An 18,869-nucleotide genomic window follows, 5' to 3' on the forward strand; every position below is an offset into this window, starting at 1 on the left:
ATTGCAATTCCCTCCACCTCCACTATGTCAATTCCTTCCAGCTGTTATCCCCACACAGAACACAGCCTGGGCTCAGGTGCTGCCAGTCATGGATAGTAAATCCAGCAGTTGGAGCTCATCCCTGCCTCTTTTCACCCCTGGCAGCATGCTGGGGGGTTATGCAGCCATGCACCAGGAAGCGTGAGCTTGGCTCTGCTTGATGGACATGGGGGATTTCCTGGACACTACTTCTCCCCTCCATCCCTCCGTGGCTGAGGCCTGTTCAGCTCAGTCTTCATGCTGCGTGGACAGCCCTTGGCTGGCCAAGGGGAGCTGTTGCCTCCTTCTGGCCCCTGTGGGGCTGCCTCTGTCTCTCCTGCCCATGGTTTCCAAAGGGAACCAACCAGACTCCTGAGCCATGAGGGTCACTGGAGCAGAGCCATGAGTCAGACTGGTGAAAACTCCCCTTGATTTCCCCACGGCAGGGCAATGTTTTCTAATAAACTCTGTAAAAGAACCAAAAAATGCAGCAGGGGTTGAAAATGACCCAGCTGAAGTAGTATAATTGGATTTTGAGAGGGGAAGCCTGTTTCAAAAGTAAATTCCTGGGATGCTTGTTTTTAAAGTGGTAGCAGCAACCTCCAGAAAACAACAAAGCATCTGCTAGAAAACGAAGGGTAACGCAAGGTCTGACCTCAGGACTTACCCTACTGTGGCTCTGTTGCCCTGCAAGTATCTTACATCTGGAGAATAAAATCATCTTCAGCACAACAAAATCAAGGTAAATCACTCCAGACATTTTTGAGCGCCATTTGTCTGAGAGTGCAATTGCCACTGAGGTAAAAAGGCCACATGTAAAACTGGACAGGAAGAAAACTTTCAGCCAACTAAAGCAGGCAATATTTTTTTGGCAACTTTTTGATATGATTTATTAACTCAACCAAGTTCCAGTGCTGCTTAAATCAGGTTGTTTGTAATTGCACTATGCAGATGAGGAAGCAGGACTCTATATATGACAATGTTATATGCTGGATTCAACTAAGCATGAGGAGCTGCTGTGCTTAAAACAAATGCTAGTATGAATGGTAAGTCTGAACAAACCAGACAGACAAAAAAAGTATTGCAAATAAGACTTCATCTTCAGAGAAAAGACACTGTGACAGAGCCTCTCTTTCATCTAAATCAAAAAGCTTTCAGGAGACTTCATAGTTTTGTTCGTAGAAAAAGAGTGTGAGCCAAAATTAGAGACAAATTAGGAGATGGCAAAGTGCTGAATGTCTCTATTACCCAAGCGAATTCTTGAGAGGGATGAATTATTTCTAGCCTCTGGGGGGATTAGGTCTACACTACAGTATCCATATGATGTATGAGAAAGACACAGTTAAAAGCTTCCTTGATGAGGGGTTCAATGAGTGCTTCTGCAGATCAGTGAGGTTTTTTGAAGTTGGAATGGTTGCTTTTGTATCAGTTGATTTGCTTTCAAATCGTCAGATTACACATGTTAACTGTAGAGCTTTTTTACTTCAGGAATGTACCTGAAATACACATTTTGGATACATTTTGTTGCTACTTGGCTGGATGAATATAGATAAAGACTGGGTTTTCCTTGTGATATTTGTCCTCCTGAAGCCATCACTTGCAACTGATGCAAGTATCTAACAAACTGTGCAAACTCGTAAAGGACACACAAACAAAAGAACTGCTGCATAACAATTTTCAGTCTGGACATGAAGATACCCTGTGTTATATAGTATTTACTAGTGCCAAGAGACAGCAGTGAAAGAGAAAGCGATAGGTATATTGCAGATACAGGCATAATAAAAAAGAAAAGGCCAATAAAATCTCTGTATGCCAGCAGTTCAAGTATATGGTTTATGTCCACTTCTTACTACACCCTCTTCCTGTTTGTCTGAGAGCTTATCTTTGATGAAAAACACAAACATTAAGGTCTGACTAATACACACAAAAGCAAGCACAGGCAGAGAAGGACAAGAACTCCCATTTCTGTACATTCTCTGATGTCTTATGAGTTGGGTAACATTGCTGAATGAAGCATTACACTTAAATCTGAACAACTGATAATCTGCAGTTGTTCAAGTTAGATTTTTTTTTGCACAGAATAACATCACTTTTTACATATACAGGTAAAATTTATCAGTAATTAAACATAATCTTATTTCTTACTAGGTTACATAAGCCTAGTTTCTAACCTAATTATTATGCATAAACCTAGATTTTACTAGGTTACTTGCAATAACTAATGCATATAATATATACACTAATAAGTGTTTTGCATCCCTAACCCTCTTTGCTTTGTATTTAGGCTGACATATAAAGCAGGCTTTTTCTTTTCTTTTAAGACCCAAGTGACATTTAAAATCAGGCATCTCAGCAAGTTCTTGTACTAAGGATTTCAATATTTACTTTCCATAAATAACCTCTTTAAAATTTTCTGTTTCTTTGCACTTCTCTGGAGGAAAAACAATTTGATAATATCAAGCATTAAGGAAAATTTACACAAGGGCAGACAAAGCAAATCTCTGTGTTTAAACAAGGCACTCCCTCAATTTTTGACCTCCTTTCTTTGAAGATCTGTAAGTTATTAAATTCAATTTTCATTTTTCAAGTTGAATTAAACAGAATTTCCCACTTAATACTTCTAAGTACCCAACTTCAGGAGAAACCACATAAAGATATACACCAAATAATCTCAAAATTTATACAAAAGCTTTGCTTTGGCTGCTGCATATTTGTCTTCAGTGGGTTTAATTGTGTGTAAAGGTAAATGGGTCCCAAAGCACTTAAGGAATCAGAGGTCTGGGTTGCTACTAAGTCCACAAGAGGCTTACTTAAGTCCTTTGAAATTCTTTCTATCCTCCCTGGCACACTCAATGTGTCTGAGCACGCATTGTTCTCCATCATCAAACACTGAACTGCAAAATCATACTGCAATGTGACTTTTCTATTTGCAGTCCCTTTCATAGGTTTATAGGAACATTGTGAAAGCACCAAGATATTTCACCAAGAGTAGAAAAAAGGGTTTTAAAAGAATTCTGTAGTCTGGTTAATTGGATCATTCGTCACTGACATCTGTCTTTAGAGCATAGTTAGTATTTGCTTCAGAACTGATCATTGGTTATTTTACGGAGATGAATACATTTATTAAAAGAAGGTATTGGTCTATAATTTTACAGATTTCTGTGTGCAACCAATTATGTAACTGGTAAGTTACTATTAATAAAACTCCCTTCCAGAAATCAACCAGCTTGAAGAAGTATTTCAGCCTAGCTTCTGCATTTTAACTCTTCTAATAGTTTTGTTTGGTTGTTTTTTTGTTTTCTTTTTTTTTAACTCTGCATTTTTGCAACCTCTGTTTTTGATGGAGAAGGAAAAGCAGGACTCTGGCCACAAAAAACACATTTCCTATGTTGTGACAGATAATCCTTTTAAAGACTAACCTAACTGGTCAAGGCACTTCTATAGCAAAGCAAAGACTTAGTGTGCCAAATTCATGGTGCATCTAGCCCCATCAGTTCAAGGGGCAACGGACCAGAGGTCATTGCTGAACCTTAACCTCTCTCAGAATGGCATGCAGAACTGCCTGGCCAATTTCCTCTGGGTTTTATTTAGCAGGCATATGGCCAGCATGGGAAGCAGCCTTTCCCACAGATGTTTAGTATAAAAGAAGCTATTTATCAGTGTGAGTTATACAGTCAGGCTGTGATCAGAATAGATCAGGTCTCTACATAACACAGCAGTTCTCATGTTCTCTGAAACAATGGGTTGCAACAGCTAAATTAAAACTAATTCATGCCTGAAGCCTGTTTTCTTGCATTATTCTCTTTTGGACGACACTGATTTACACCCATTTCTCACTGGGACCAATGTTGTCTGTGAGAATGGAAAGGGTCACAGGGCAGATGGTGGCACTGTCCCAGATGACCAGCTGAACAAACCTGGGGCAAACACCAGGGGCTTCTGACAGCCCACGTCCTATCTCTGCTAACCATTCCATCAGTTCCCTGATACAAGAATTTTTGTTCCCCAAAAGCCTTCTAACATTGTGGTCTTTTTGCTGCCCTATTAAAAAACAAACCCAACAAAACAGATATTAAATCCATCTGAGTTTCCTTCACAAAGAAGTTGGACTCTATCGTCTCATATATTTGTCATTTGTTAGAAGTACCACTCCGCTTGTTTCACGTGCAAAAAATACCTCAGACATAAATCATTAGTTTTTTCTGGGAACACAAGGACCGTGGGTATTAATCCATGGTAATGGTAAAATGTTTGATTGGACAAATTCTCCATTAGGCCTATGAATGTCTCTGAATGTATGACTTACTTCTCTCTAATGTAATGAGATGTGTTTTCTGATGTATATCTTTGCAGCACATTGGAAAACTGCTCTCTCTTTAGTGATTTATATTTACCTCAGACAGACAATTTTCTTCCTCTGCCATACCTGTGTGAGGACAGAGGTCTTGAACAACCTCACAAGAATTTATTAGCAGCTCTGTAGACTTGAACAATTCCCTTGAGTATTCTTACTTCCATCCTTCATCCTAAAGCCATATGGGTCTTTTACAACCGGTTGCCTTGCAACCATGATAAATATAATTGAATTTACTGATTTACTGAACTTGATTAGACAGAAAACATCATAAACCAATCCTTCCAACACTTGCAATTATATATAAAAAAAAACCAAAAAGCCTTTCTTGGGCAGGCAGGGGGGAACTGGCATGAGTTTAAGCAGTGCACTTCATTTCTGGGGCTGTAACTGAGCCATCCTTTCAGAGCCCAGTTTTTAAAACTAGTCTTTGCAGATGGGTTTGAGAAATTCATGGGTTTATCCTAATTTGCTTCAATTGCAGAGCTTTTCTTAAATTCTAGAGCTTTTCAAAGCCTCTGGGCTTCTGTTTGAGGCAGAAAAAGTAGAACTCCCTGGATGAGAGCTGTAGAAACCTAAGCCTCCTCCCCTAATCAAACCAGCTTCATTCATTTTCTCCCCTAGAACTCACTGATCCAGTCCATGCCTTTGTTCCCCATGCAGAGGCCGGATGGTCCCAGCAATGACGGAGTGATTGGGAGACCCAGGAGAGCCACCAGGATCTTCAGTCCTGTCTCTGCTCTGGCATCAGTGCTGAAAACTGCTGAATGCAATCTTGCACTCAACTCTGAACCCATGGAGATGGAGCATCAGAGCATTCGCCAAGAAACCCTAGTGAGTTTCAAATTAGCATAATAGAAGAGAGATGCTTCAAAGGCTTCTGTATTTAACCACATTTGAGCAAAATTTCATGAGCAAAGCAGTTTTTCCGTGGAGACACACACGGCTCTCCCTGTCCAGAAGTCAAATTGATACTACAAAGCTTGAAGATCTTGTCCTGTCCCAGTGGAAAACTTTTGAGAACTCAGGGACATGGGAAAATTAATCATGCCACAATTATCTTCAGAAGAGATGACTTTTTCTCTTTTTTTTTTTTGGCAGAAATGTTAAAAAAAGCCATCACTAACTGTAAAATAAAAGTGCAAGTATTCACCCTGAGACAGAGGCCTGGCATAAGACATTTCAGAGCACTGAAAAATAATTTACCCCAGGAGAAGCAGGATTTTACAAGGGAAATTGTTGGCCAAATGTAACTATTGGCAGCACTGCCAGCTCCACTTATAAGAAATAACACGCCTATGCAAATCATCCAGTTATTGAAAATTTACAAACCCCAAATGCTGTGGCTCAGTCATATAGCCAAAAGGAAAGTTTATGACTTCAAGAGACGTTAGCCATATTTTGAGCAATGTCTTTTCAGGAAAGGCTTATAAAAGATTAAGGAAAAAGAGAACTCAGCTGGCACAGTTTTATTAGAAGTTACTTGGTAATGCCTCCAGCTGCTCTGCTGCCACTCTTTTCTTCTCCCCCACTTTCAATTGGAGCTACATCTTTCCCAGGCAGGGTGAGGCGCCTTCATGTCAGGACTGTTACCACATATTGTCTGTCTCCGCACTTTCAGCATAGCTCTTTCAGCATACCTCTGCAGCAGTCATATAGGCTTCCTTTGTGCTCGAGCCTCTCCTCAGCACATATATACTGATGTCACTACAATGTCACTTCACAAGTGACTGTGGAGAATGAGGGCTATGCCATGCTTTGAGCCGCTTTGCATGCAGAGCCCTGCCATGCCTGTGTACTTCACGGATGGGTATTGATGCTTTGCTGAGAGGGAACACAGTGAACATCTTAATGCAATCCTTTTGGCATGTTGAGAAGTGAGATAATATTATCTTTCTCACCTTTGCTCTTCACGCTCTTGTAGTATGCATAATATATAGAAAGCCGCTGTGAATTTCTAGTTCTCTTTATCAAATGTCAGAGGATACACAGGAGCTCTTCTTCAAGACATAAATCTGTATGAAAATGGACTTTGGTGGTTTTGCTATGCTCTGCTATAACTTGCTTGGTACTTTGGAAATGTGATCACTGGTGCCCTGGTGCCAGGTGTGCACAGGACTGCAACCTCTATTTCAACCAAGTCTGGAAACAACAAACTTTGTGTTCAGTTATCACAGACCAAAAAGCCGGTGCTCCAAGTAATAATTCACACTGCAAGACAACATCTCTAATTTGGCAGTTTCCTACTAGCCTGTATTTCTACCCTCTTGTAGTAATGAGGCACCACTAAAAAATAAATTTTTTGATTGGCCAATCTTAAAATATACTTGCTTCTATCAGACTCCGTGTAGCAGCCACCCTGTCTGTAATCTCCGCAGTTTGGACTCCTCTCCATTTTTGCATGCTGGTATAGAAAAGCTGTGGCTGCCCCATCCCTGGTAGGGTTCAAGAACAGGTTCGATGGGGCTTAGAGTAACCCAGTCTAGTGTAAGGTGTCACTGCCTGTGACAGGGATTTGGTATTACGTGATCTTTAAGGTCCCTTCCAACCCAAACCAGTCTATGATTCTATGATCTCTGCCTTTTGACATTTACCCATGAATTTATTGTATGTGCCCACATCTCTATTCTGCTTAAGAGAGTCATCATGAGAAAAAAGTGAAATAATAGGGGAGAAAACATCGATAAAGGGAGATATAAACAGAAAAAGAGGAATCAGCTCATTTTTGATAGATAGAAAAATGTAGCAAGCCTACAACTCTCCTCAGATTCTGAGAGCAAAGAAAGCAATTTGAGAAAGATATAGTTATTCATTGCAAGGGTAAAATAAGATGCATTTTAATATTTTTAAGCTAGCTTATGGTTCACATTTAGTATTCTTACAACAGACAGACGAGTGTTCTAGCATTAAGTACATTTTTCCCAATATGCCCTTTTATATTTTACACACAATTTGAAACATCTGGTAAATGACTTGTTTTCCTGAAACACAGCACAGAGCATGCTTGGATGATCCACTGCTGTTTGTGAAATGTCTTTCTCTGTGGAACACTTCTTCAATTTCCTCTCCATTTTTGCTATTTGCTTATTCTGAAATAACACTAATCTGAAAGTACCATAACAGATTAGAGTATTGATTGTGCTGTAAGAATGAAACAATAATATACTACAGATGCCATGTTTTACTACTGAAAGATCACAACGTTAGTAAGACAGGGTCTTTAGAAATAAGAATGGTTCTCTTGAGAATGATGAACTGAGATGCCACATTACTGTAGTACAGACCATTGTGCCATAGCTTATTTGGAATCTGTTGTTTATTTTAAGAGTGAATATTTTTTGGCAGGCAGCTTTACATAGAGGTGTTCTCTGACTCTATTTATTTTGGAAATACCATTCAATGCCATTTAATATACGCCCTAGTCATCTTTTCCACTCACTTCCTAGATGATACATGAGATTTTTCAGTTTTTAGCTACAGTTATAACTAACCCCTAAAGGTGGGTTGACTTTTTGTTGCAGTAAACCATACAGCCTGCTATAGTACCAAATAGCCTTCCAATGGCATGTTCTTTCTGATGATGCCACTATCAACCTTGCCTAATATAACTTGTTTATAGTCATAAACAAGATAGGACTTCTGGCTAGATCAGATTGAATTTGTTAGGCAGATATTATGGGAACTATTACCTTCTGCTCTTTGACTAGAAACACCATAAGGGGTATGAAAATAAACAAATCTCTGCAACGCATTTATATATCTAGCAAAATTTTATGTTGAGTGCTCATTCCACTTCTTAAGCCTTACAAGCCTCACACCTGTTGTTTGTTGGGTTGTTGGTGGGTTTTTTGTGTTAGTTTTAACCCTGAAATTGGTTACATTCTTATCAATAGAATTCTAGCAGTCAGTATGCCCAAAAAGGTTGCATTCAAGTACAGCAAAATAATATGACCTTATACAAGTCTCTCTTCCACCAAGCCAGATGCATCCCTCTAGTCATTTTAGTGCCATCTGCATGCTAGTTTAAACATTTTTTGTTTAGAAGAAATAAAGAATGAGGTGAGCAAAAAGTATCAGCCACTGCAAGCCCACTCTTGCAATCCATCCAAGAATGGTGCTCTCTGGAGATGAATAATTTATAGCAGTAGGTTTTACATATATGAGTCCAATGGGTGAATAATTTGAGCATGTCGATTTCTGGACTGAAGATTATTTCTTTTCCTTGTATCTTGTGTGAGATTATTTCCAGGGGTAACTAACAGTGAAGGCTTCTACTCCCTCCTTCCTTTAAAAAGGGGGGGAAAAAATACATTTTTCACAACACCCATAGCGTATTTAAGAACTGGATGTGAAATGCAGAAATACAAACCTTTCCTTCTAATGCAGATGGTTATTTCATCCAAAGCAAAGCACTTTTTTCACACAATAATAATTTTAAGAAGCTTGGGGTGTGGAAGGGGAGGGAAGCTTATAAATAGATATTTAAATATATAGATATATAAATAGAGATATAAATATATCTAAGATATTTATATCTTAGGCAACTTATCTTTTAAAAACAAAACCCCCAAACGTTAATTACCATGAAATTCACCCAGACTTGGTAATGACCACAATTATTCTCACATTATACCACAAAATACAGACATACATTCAGAAGTACAGCTGGACAGGAGAAGTGATGAGATTATGGAAAGGTAATGGGGAAAGGTTCAAGGAATCTCTCCCTCTACATACTACAAAAGTTAAAGAAAAGTGCAATCACAGGGGTAGAGTGTGTTTCCTCTGATTAAACATGAAATGCAATCTGTGGAAACTTGTCAGATTTTCTGACTGGCAACTACTATCTTCAAAACCATAATGAGAATAGCACTTCAGACTATGAACACTTGCTATGAATTTTAGTTTGTAAAAGAAGTTATTCTGTCAGTGAAGTCTGTAATAGACCCATCTTCTAAGTGGAAATTAGAGAATCTGTAGGAGTTTCAATTGCTCCAAATGTTTTCAGAAGTTTTGTAAAAGCAAAAAAATCATCTAACAGCTCGAGGTCACTGATGGAGAAAGAGGCAAAGGAGGAAAGGGAGTGAGGGCATCCACAGGGACATATGACCTCCAGAGTTCACATTTCGCCATCCCTTCTTCACACCAGTTGGCACAATAAGGTCAGCAAGAAATGGTCAGCGATGAACAGAAAAATACAGAAGGAAATGTAAAGATTTTAAGCTGTATAAGAGAAGAATGTGTAAGAAGAATGCCATATTCTTCATAATTCTTTTCAATAAATAGAAATGACACTGTCTCTTGACTCTTGTGCCTCACAGACTGCTCATACACTTTAGGTAAAAGCAGAATACAATCGAATCAACACCCTTGTGTTAACTGGAATCATTACTCTGTTTCTTTGCTGTTATGACTGTTTTTCTCTTCTAAGAGTTCCTTATTAGTAGTCTTATTGCAACAAGTCAGGATGACAGTTTATTACTCCATTTCTGTTAGAAATAACATCTAGCAATGTGCAGTCATCTAAAATTTACAGAAACTGTGGATACAAAATAATATTTTATGGACTACAGAAGCGATAGAAAATTTAAAAAAACCAAACCAAACCAAACCAAACCAAATCCAAAAGAACAAAATCCAAACATACAAACCCAGGAGGACTTTGGTGAGGTGAGTAGACAAATTTAAAAATAAATCTATAGATAACTTCGTATGTCACAGTAATCCCCCAAACTGTGATCATTCTAAAGCAAGATTAGAATTCATCCCTTTACTAAATACTACCAAGCCAACATCAATAAAATCTTCACTCAGCTCCAATATGAACAACAGCAAAAGATTGACACTTACGTGGTAAGAAGTGGAATTAGGAAAACACAAAACTTTCCTAGAACTCCATCTATAACCTGACTATTTATAAGTGGGTATATATATGAACACAACCTGTTTTTTCTGATGTTGAGGGCACCTGATAGGAAGCTGACCAGTCACAGTTCCTTGAAACTGCTGGCATAAATAATACTTCTACCAGCCTCTGTGGCAGATAAGATTGAAAGGAATTGCTTTCCAAACTGTAACTGAGCGAGAACAACTCCATCTCTGTCTCCGTGTCCAAAAGCATGTAAGCACAAGAAACAAGTGAATTTTCTGTAGTGGCAGTAATATGCAAGCCTGGATGTACATTTGTGAAGGACTGAAGTACCTAGGTGGCAGCTGCATTCACTGACTAAAGCAAGATTTGGTTGCTGGAAACCTACTGTGATGACTTGTAAGCAGAAAAACTCAGTTTATATGCTCTTCCCATCTCAACACACAGATGTGGAAACACTGAAAGAAATTTTCATTAAAATATCTGATAGTACACTAAATGGATCCATAGCACTTAAATGAGTCTTGTCAGAGGAGTCACCAGCCACTTATCATCAAAGAATCCAGAAAGGAAAACAGAAATTGCTGTTTGAAACACAGAATAAATCCAAAACCTCTGGCATAATCTGTTGGTCACTGCAGAAGCTGGAGTAGCACATGAAAGAGGATGCTCAGAAACTGTCAATAAAACACCAGGAGGGAAAACTTCCAGGGCTTCCCAATGCAAAGGACTTGCAAAATGGAGCCACCATGGGTAGGGATGGCAGAACCTTGTTTGCTTCCTCAGAGACATCCAAGTAGGAGAAGGGATTTAGACAAGGAATAAGAAGTTACAAGGACTCTTTGCTACATGTGTGTACAAGCCAGACATTCTGCCCCAGGAGGAAGAGTACTGTCAAATAAGTACTCAATTACCTAAAATTAGAACCAGTGACCTGGTTAACATTATTCTGCAAGCTGATGCCTTAGGACATGCTTGATATTGAGAAGATTCATTTCTATTCATGTATTTTAGCCTACCAAGCAAAATTTTAATAAATAAACGTTGTGGCCCTCAACTTTTCTGTGTTTCTATGCAGATTTGCAAAATCAGTTTGCCATACTGCCTGGATAGAAGCTTATTTGAAACTGAATGCACTGGAAAAATGTCCAAGACCAAGATCAAGATGAAGAAAATAACTAGAATTTCATACAAGCACTAGTAAGGGGAGAATAATTATGTAACTAAGCTCCCTGCAAGCTCTTCACAAACCTTTGTAAAAGACCAGTAGAAAAACCAGTAACTTTTAAGGAAAAAAAAAACATTGTGGAGACTGCAAGTCAAAAGATTTTATGAGAACCATTAAAGGGCCTTTGTTGTCTTTACATCTGACTTGGCCTATGTTGTAGGTTTCATGCTGCTTAGCTAAATCTAAAATATGGGAACAGAATTGCTTTAAATCAAGCAAATATACTGTTAATGAAGTCTAGGTCAATAACTGATATATCTGTAATTTTACTTCAGAGGTTGTTTATTCATGTCTGTATGTCCTCCACTTTTTACTTAGTTTACTTAGCTAAAAAAAAAAAAAGGTCACATGTAAGAGTTTTTACAGTTAAAACCATAGGCTTAATACTATTTAGTAAGCTGATGTGACATGTCACAAGTTAGACCAAGTTATACAACCTGTGAAGAATAATTTTAATTTCCTTTTCCCAGGAGTCATTTATTTTGTAGATTCCCATGTCATTTAAAGGTTTATTTTCACAAATAGTAATATATTATAAATTTATAGTATTTACTGGAAAAAGAAACTAATGCTGGAAAATCAAAGCCTGTCCAACTATACATGCAGTGCAATCCCCACTACTTGCCCAAGTACTCAGTATTTGCCCCTACCTTCCTCACTACCACCAGAAAGAGAACTGTGGTTAATCATTGAAAGAGCCATAGTATTTTGCGTGAGGTTCTCGGGCATGAATTTTATAGCTTGGATTTCATGTGTTGATGCAAAATCATTCTTTTTGCAGTTCTCTACAAAAGAATTTTGCCTAACTTTTATGTCTTTGAAGGAAGTAGAATTGGGGAAGGGAAACTGAAGACACTATGGCCTAATTCTGCTCTCACTCTCTACAATGTCATATTTCTAGTTCACTTGCTTCTGAGTACATACCTCTAATGTCAGCAGGATAGAAGAATGGGGTCAATGTCATGGAAACACCAAAGTTTAAACCTTCACTGTCAAAGGAGGCAGGGATTTGCATGTCTCAACTTGATTGGTGGTATCTACCTGTCACACAAAGCCTGAGCAGCATTACCCCAGGAAGAGGAGACATAAGTGAGGGGAGGCAGAAGCCTTGATGGTTTGAATTACTATGCCTCCTCAGCCAAGCCTGTTATCTTCCAAAATGCCCATCTTTCTTCAGTGATGATACTGGCAGCTGCAGTTCTCCAGAGTACACCTGAAAATACTGGCTGAGAAGGTGTTCACAGCATCATTTTAACAGGCAGGACTGATGTTTGGCAAGGCTGTGTTTTCTAAGAAGCATTAGTTTTTCCTTTTTTTGTATAGACTTTAAAGTGCCCTGGAGTCCTTGCCACCAGTATGGCAATATAGACTTGTCTTTCCAGAGTAATTAAGACCCTATATATGAGCTATCAAGTCTGATTTGCTCCTATTTCAATTAGCTTTGAATTTAATTCATCTTAGCTGTACATGGCATGGGGCAGCCATAATGGGTGCTGAACAGCAACAAATGTTTTACCTTCATTTTTGTGTTCCTGGGTGATTGCACTTTGCTAAGGCATGGGTGTCCCAGCTGTGGGATGGTGCTAAGTGCCACACCATCACAGGAAGGGACTTCCTGCACCCCAAAGACCTGTCCTTACCATTTGATCTAAGGGCAACGAGATCTGCCAGCACTGCTCAGGCTGGAGTCAATGAACTGGAGCATTTATTTTATGACAGTCATGCAAGTTGTCAGTGTGCTCAGCACACTGCTCAGAGCCATGGTGGGTATGTCATTACAGCAATATACAGGTTGTCAGAGGTAACATGAGACATGGCAATATCATGTAACGTTAAAATGAACTTACTGTACATGCCACGTGGCAGATGACTGGAGGCGTAAAGATGTATCTGCAAGAGGTCTGAGATGTGATGACCAGTAGCTATCTGCATAGTGCAAAATGCAGAGTGAAAAAGCAAAGTATATTCACAGTAAAAAAGGCTTTTCTCCTCATAGGAGGTTCTGTTAGTAGGAAACTAAAATAATGTCAACAACTCAGACATAAAACCAGCACATTAAGGCCTAGTCTGTCCTACAATTCTGAATGTATAGACAGGATTACCCAAAAGCATCTTCTATTCCACACCTCCCTTCAGGGCTTGTGTGAAGAACGGGAGCTTCCTCTCAGGAGGAGACCTTATAGCATTGTTCCAGTACCAAAAGAGGGCATACAAGAAAACTGGAGAGGAACATTTTACAAGGACATGTAGCAACAGGACAAGGGGGAATGGCTTTAAGATGAAAGAGGAGAGATTTAGATTAGACATTAGAAAGAAATTCTTCACTATGAGAGTGGTGAGACACTGACACAAGCTGCCCAGAGAAGCTGTGGATGCTCCACTGCTGGCAGTTCAAGTCCAGGCTGGACAGCCCCGATCTAAGTGGAAGGTGTCCCTGCTCATGGCAAAGGGGTTGGAACCAGATATCTTTAAGGTCCATTCCAACCCAAACCGTTCTATGACTCTGTCAGATAAAGTGCAACTGCATCTGCTTGCAAACGGGAATCCACCCTAGCCTGGATGTTGGTGAGATTATCCAGGGGCAAGTATTGCCATTTGGGTTCCCTTTGTGTCATTCGCATCTCTGTTTACTTGGTTGGCATTGTCCTTCCTGAATCTACAATCCAGATGGTCTACCCTCTTCATCTAGAGGAAGCCAAGGGCAGAGATAAATTACCTCACAGCAGACAGGCACTCTCAGGGGGTGAAAATGGAGCCTGACCCCAGCCCAATGGGTTAGTGTCCCAACCCTCACCTCAGATCAAAGGGGCTGCAAACCAGCGGAGGTCTCTGAGGCAAGGGGAGGGGAGAATGGGCCAGTGTGGCTGCAGAGATTCCTCTGGGATACCAGCACCCACAGGCATGGCATCCATCCCCCCCCCTGGGCTGGGTATTAAGGGACCTGTGGCCAGCAGAGCCCACAAACCCCAGTGAGTGCCCTGCCAACCTCAACTGTGAGTCTCTCTGTCACCTGCTGAGCAAGGGAGAGGGCTGGTGAAGCCTGTCTGACCATTTATTGCAGGGGGTGGTGAAGAAGGAGGGTTAAAAACTAAGCTTACTTCTCCTGGGGGGTTTCAGGGACTGAGGGTATCACATTGATTTTGTAGTGAAGCTCATCCTTAATTTCAACAGAGTGTTTGAATTCTGCTTTAAAACAGCTATCGCATTATCTCACCCTATAAATTAACTTCCTCTCTCTCTTTTTATTTTAGCACTCTGTGTGCCCAAGAAAAATACACATTTCATGGGTGGGAGAAAACAAAAAAGATACAAAGAAAGCAAGCTTTTCAATGCAGAAAGATAATGGAGGAGAAAGAGAAGGCCATATGGTCCAGATACTATGGCTGCTTATTGTACAACATGCAGAGACAGGAATTTAGGCTCTGCTGTTGTGCTTGAATAACACATGGACATTTGTTAATGTAGACCCCATCACATTTGAAAGACCTACTCAGCCTTTGGCAAATAACAAATAATCCTATCCAATTTAAAACTAAAAAAAAAAGATAATAAAAATAGAATGCTTATTTGCCCAACTATTAAGATGTAAAAAGTTATAGACTAATATAAACAATAAGGGATTAATTACCTTTATTCTACTCCAGCCATAGCAAATAGGCCACTCATTATTTTTTACAGCACCTGCTAACAGCTTTTCAGAATTTCTTTCTAACATCTGCAACATATACACCATTGCACAATATTTATATTTCAAACAAAAAAAGAAAGCTTCCTGCTCTCAAAAATAGTTATTTCTGATAAAGCCGTTTAAGATAATTCCGTACCTCTTGATCTTAAACTTGCCAACAGCATCATTTCACCACTTATTACACACATAAAAGAACATACAGGCTGTAAAGATAAGTACCAGAAAGGCAGGAAATTTAGTAATTAAAGACTGCATCACAATACATCTTAACCTCCATCCCTTACAGCAAGCATTGGCCTGTAATTACCTCTGTTATTGCAGCACTGTAGCACAAAGCTACTGCCCCACATTCAACCAGCTGCAGCTAATTCAAAGGCTGCAACCAACATGTCCCACTCAGTCTTTTCTTCCAAGGCGTATTTTTTGCATCTGCCAGCTGGGCCACATTAAACTAATCAGCATGAACAGAGCAGGGAAGGTGAAGGGGACCTCCTAGCTTGGGGCATCTCAGTCCTGTGCTTGGCTTTCCTGACTGGCTGGGGAGAAGGACATGGTCATTCCATGTCATTACCTTGGAAACAGCCCTTGGATTTGTGAAACAGGAGCAAAAAAGGGCTCTGACCCATACTGACTGCAAAGAAAACGTCAGTGCTAAGAACTCTTTCTTTGGAGACCACCACACTCACCTGGGCCTTTCTTGTTGAAAGCTACCCATAAGAAGACTTTTCAAGTCAAAAGCTTTATCTGAATCTGTGGTCCTGCTCAGCTGAAATAGCTAATGATTAAATGCTAGCATATACTGTTAAAGCTAATAAACGGGCCAAATACTGCCCCTTGTTGCCATTGTGTCCCTTCCTTTGGTAGGATGAGAGGTCTGAAATTGCTGGATCTTCTTCTCTGTCCAAGGACTTCCTTAGGTAATACGGAGAACCTTGTCAGTGAAGATGGCCATGTCTCTGGCATGGAGGAAGCCTACCTGAACAGCTCTCTTGTAGCAGAGGCTACCTAGCCATTTGCCTTCATTTTCCTGTGATGTAGGAAAGTGTTACAGCTCTGCATTTTCTTGCTTTTTCTCTGTGGTGTGCCATCCTTCCTCTCTGCACAGTTTGGACAGACTGGGGAGTCTGGAATACTCCAAACTCTACTAAAACAATTCCAGTTGTAATTGTGATTTTAAGAGTTCTGGGTCCAAACCTCCCTTTTGTGACTTTGCTAAAAGGAACAGATTGATCTTCCTCTGCTTATAAAGGGAATTCCACTGACTTCATGTGGCTCTACTGTTATAAGCATATCCATAGGGCTCAATTCTTTAATCAAGACACTGAGGTTGACATTTATTTTTACTATGTAGCACTAGCAAATGCATTTCATTCCCTACTCTCTCTTCATCTGTCAATATGGTATAAGAGCAAAGTGTTGTGGAAAATCACTTCATCAGGAAGGAATCAAACACCATTGCAAAAGTTTCCTTAGAGTAATCCCATAATCTGGCAGTTCTTTGAAGAAGTCGTGCATCTGTAATGTGCAGACATCTTATTGCTAGGGAACAAAGCTCGCCTGTAATGACTATTTGATGTTAAATTTAAGCTGAAACAAGACTGTGGTAACCGTTGCTTCTGCATGACACTGCCTACATATTTGGATTTCAAAGGATTGTAATATTAAATTGTATAAAAATAACATTTATTGTTTCCAAAAATAGTGCTTCCATTCTCAGATTTTAAAGTGTTGCTGGCTGTGCTTTATCTTCTGAGAGTTTGTCAGCTTTTCTATCACAGCCCCTTGCTGAGAAGCATATGGGGTGGGTTTATTACCTTCAGCTAGCTGAAATGGCAAATGAAGTGACATTTTGACTCTCCTAGTGCCTATTTGTGTACAGTTATGTCCATTAAGATGGTTTTGGTGGAGGCATCAGCAAATCTCATGGTAACCAATTCCTGAAATATTGTGAAATGGGGACTGTAGTGATAGGACAAGGGGTAATGGGTTAAAACCTAAACAGGGGAAGTTTAGATTGGATATAAGGAGGAAGTTCTTTCCTGTGAGGGTGGTGAGGCACTGGAATGGGTTGCCCAGGGAAGCTCTGAATGCTTCATCCCTGCAAGTGTTCAAGGCCAGGCTGGACAGAGCCTTGGGTGATATGGTTTAGTGTGAGGTGTCCCTGCCCATGGCAGGGGGGTTGGAACTTGATGATCTTAAGGTCCTTTCCAACACTAACTATTCTGTGATTCTATGAAATCTCTCCCCAGGTTTCTGACGGTCTAAATATTTAAAGGTAGTGGGCAACTAGCAGGAGCATGGGGACATGTAAAAGAAGATGGAACTGTTGGAACAAGTCCAGAGGAGGGCCACAAGAATGATCAGGGAACTGGAGCACCTCCCATATGAAGATAGGCTGAGAAAGTTGGGGCTTTTCAGCCTGGAGAAGAGAAGGTTGTGTGGAGACCTCCTAGCAGCCTTCCAGTATCTGAGGGGGGCCTATAGGGATGCTGGGGAGGGACTCTTCATTAGGGACTGTAGTGGTAGGACAAGAGGTAATGGGTTCAAACTTAAACAGGGGAAGTTTAGATTGGATATAAGGAGGAAATTCTTTCCTGTAAGTGTGGTGAGGCACTGGAATGGGTTGCCCAGGGAGGTTGTGAATGCTCCATCCCTGGCAGTGTTCAAGGCCAGGTTGGATGAGGCCTTGGGTGATATGGTTTAGTGTGAGGTGTCCCTGCCCATGGCAGGGGGGTTGGAGCTTGATGATCTTGAGGTCCTTTCCAACCCTAACTATTCTATGATTCTATGTGTGACACCCAATTTTCTTCACAGCCCCACCACACTAATTTGAAATGAGGGAGACAAGCAGGAGGGCTAGACTTGTGATCTCCTGCATCTTTGAGCAGCAAGGAGAGGCAGTAGAGAGAACAGTTATTGCCTCCCTTTCCCTCCCACCCAACATGAAAACCAATAGGAAGAGAGAGACTGAATTCCTAAAGCATGCAAGAGAGAAAGCTATTTAATGCTTGCCTGTATGTAACTGGATTTGCCAACATGGCTTTAACCAGTGGAGCTATTTCTGTACATGTGAAAGTGCAAACCTAATTTAGATCAGGGAATGAAATTTCCTTGTTGGTGTAGCTTAGATCAGTTCTCAGAATAGAATAAAGGACTTGGGCCAGTATAAATGCATCTTCGTTAGGATTTTCTGCTGTTACAGCTATAACAAATTGGGCTGTGTTTTTCTTTTTCATGTTCTTCAATGACATTACTATGCCAGCAATGCTTTTAAGAGCAAGCCTTACTTAGGCAGGTCTTGCGTGAGTCTGTCAAACAACCCTAGCAAAAGCAAACAAGCTCTCACTAGTCAGATGCGTAGGCAGATCCAAAGCTAGAAGAGAGCTGGCTGGCTACAATATACAGTAGGCTCCACTGAAGGACAACATGAAGTAGATTTAGGCCACTTGACATTCAGGATGTCAGATACTCAGGTAGATGGAAAAACCCATGGCCATGTGAATTGTGGCAAAAAGCAGCTAAGCAGCATGCCTGCAAGTTAAAAATCCTCCTCTGGAGTCACAAAAATGTATATGCCAAACACTTATCTTTTAGTAGTTCAGGTCTTGAGTAGCAAATTATTTCCATTCGCTGAAGCACTTTCCTGGCATCCAACTGAAATCAAATGCAAATTGTAGGATCCATTTTCCTGGCACTGAAAAAATCCGTCATC

Source organism: Neopsephotus bourkii, unplaced genomic scaffold, assembly GCF_033783945.1.
Source record: "Neopsephotus bourkii isolate Nb327-2 ecotype Australia unplaced genomic scaffold, CSIRO-AGI_Nbou_v1 NB_962, whole genome shotgun sequence".
Taxonomy (NCBI): domain Eukaryota; kingdom Metazoa; phylum Chordata; class Aves; order Psittaciformes; family Psittacidae; genus Neopsephotus; species Neopsephotus bourkii.